Below are 2512 nucleotides of genomic sequence, written 5' to 3' on the forward strand. Positions count from 1 at the left end.
TTGAAGATGCTATCCTTCCTCCATTGCATGCTTTTAGCCCCTTTATCAAATATAAGGTAGTTGTAGTTTTGTGGATTGGTTTCTGTGTCCTCTATTCTGTACCATTGGTCCACCCGCCTGTTTTGGTACCAGTACCATGCTGTTTTTGTTACTATTGCTCTGTAGTATAGTTTGAAGTCTGGTATCGCTATACCGCCTGATTCACACTTCCTGCTTAGCATTGTTTTTGCTATTCTGGGTCGTTTATTTTTCCATATGAATTTCATGATTGCTTTCTCTATTTCTACAAGAAATGCCCTTGGGATTTTGATTGGCATTGCATTAAACCTATAGAGAACTTTTGGTAATATTGCCATTTTGATGATGTTAGTTCTGCCTATCCATGAACAGGGTATATTTTTCCATCCTCTAAGATCTTCTTCTATTTCTCTCTTTAGGGTTCTGTAGTTTTCATTGTATAAGTCTTTCACCTCTTTTGTTAGGTTGATTCCCAAGTATTTTATAAAAAATATGGAACGCTTCACGAATTTGCGTGTCATCCTTGCGCAGGGGCCATGCTAATCTTCTCTGTATCGTTCCAATTTTAGTATATGTGCTGCCGAAGCGAGCACAAGAATAGTCTTTAAAATAAGTTACACCCATGTGAAAAATCCACATGTGGAAATCCATACATATTCCCCTATACAGTCATGCACTGCATAATGGCATTTCAGTTGATGATGGACAGCATATATAGTAGTGGCTGTATCTATAGTGTCCTGTGTAGTAGGTGCACCAGCAAAGTGTGTGTAGCTACACTCTGTAATGTTCACACAAATGTGTTCCTCAGATATGTCCCTGTCATTACATAACACATGACCATATATGGAAAATTGACATTGCACATCATAGAGAAAAAGACAAACTATCAAGAAATGATTTGGGATAATTTGGATAACCACAATGCCAAGGAATGGTATGCCCAGACATTTGGTCAAACATTATTCTGGATGTGTTTGTGAAGATGTTTCTGGATGAGAGAAACATGAATCAATACGCTGAGTAGAGCAGACTGCTTTAATTTAATTTGAATGGGTCTCATCCAATCAATTGAGGCTATAAATAGAACAAAAAGACTGACCCTACTCTTCCCTTGACTGTCTAGAGCTGGAACATCCATTTTTTTTTCCTGCTTTTGAATTCAAACTGAAAAAATCAGCTTTTCTTGTGTCTTGAACCTGCCAATTGGATTGGAAATTATACATGGGCTCTCCTAGTTCTCAGGTCTTTGGACTGAGACTAGAACTATGCTATTAGCTCACCTGGGTCTCCAGCTTGCCAACTGCAAATATTAAAATCATTCATTCTCCATAAATGCGTGAGCCAATTCTTTACAATAAATCTCAAGTGTATTTATAGGATATATATCTCAAATAATATAAATATTGCATAAGAGATTGATGTTTTTCTAGTCAATTCTAACCAATGTAGAAGGCCAACACATCCTCTGTAAATGACTGAAACTGTATTTTTCAATTAAACCATTATGCTTCTTTTTTCTTACAATGACTTGTGCTCCCTTGAGGGAGTAATAATTGGAATTATTGTTCTAATTTTAAAGGAAGTAAGTATTTTAATATTTGTCACTGAGTAAAATATTTTCTGTAGGCTTTTAGTAGATAACTTTATCAGGTTAAAGAAGATCTTTAGATTGCTAAACTTTTAACAACATGAATGAACATTAAATGTTATCAAATATTTTTTTCTGCATCCATTTAGATAATCATGTTTTTTCCTTTAATCTGTTAATGCAGTGAATTACATTAGTAGATATCCTAAGTCGTTAATCTGCTAAAGTGCATTTCTGGGACAAACAAGATATTTTTATGTATCTCAGTTTGCAAATTTGAGCTAGAATTTTTGTATTTATGCTCCCCAGTTTGAACTGCACATTTTATTTTCTTGTATTAGTCTCATAAAATGCCTTGTCAAAAATTTTTTCTATTCTATGATGTTGTATAAAGAAATAAATTTCATTGTAACACATTCTTATGTACTGTGGATTAGTTTGTTGTTATGTAAAGCTTCATAGTTTCAATGGGATTATTCTGCCAGCACATTAATATTTTTGCACTCAAAATAAGAGGTTGTGAATAAAGGTGAACTAACACAGCTGAGAGCAAGCAGTACATCAGAACTCTGTTTCATATTCCTTCAACCCTCACAGACTCTCTGCTTGGGGTGGCCATCTTTCTCTCTCTCTCTCTCTCTCTCTCTCAGAAACACTTGTGTTTTGGGGATGGCATTATTTGGGGTTTGTTTCTGTTGTTGTTTGCAGTGCTGGGGATCAAACCCAACATGTGCTTGGCAAATACTCTACCACTCAGCAACAATGTCGGCCCTACTGTATGCTTCATAATTCAGTGGCATCAACTCTTCCTCACATCCTTTCTCTTTTTCACTTTCTTGAAATATGAGACTCTCAATTTATCATTTTATGGAGGTACTTTTTAAACACCCCTCCGCCTTTTTT

At 35.5% G+C, this 2512-nt stretch overlaps 1 non-coding gene across 1 annotated transcript; it reads right to left on the bottom strand.

The window, feature by feature from the left end:
* Window positions 1-504: 504 nt before the first annotated feature.
* LOC125614534 lies at window positions 505-611 on the bottom strand. The gene has a single exon (XR_007345121.1). It is a non-coding gene; the product is annotated as a U6 spliceosomal RNA (small nuclear RNA).
* Between the last annotated feature and the right edge of the window lie 1901 nt (window positions 612-2512).

The sequence above is a fragment of the Marmota marmota genome, unplaced genomic scaffold (genome assembly GCF_001458135.2).
Source record: "Marmota marmota marmota unplaced genomic scaffold, marMar, whole genome shotgun sequence".
NCBI classification, from domain to species: Eukaryota; Metazoa; Chordata; class Mammalia; order Rodentia; family Sciuridae; genus Marmota; species Marmota marmota.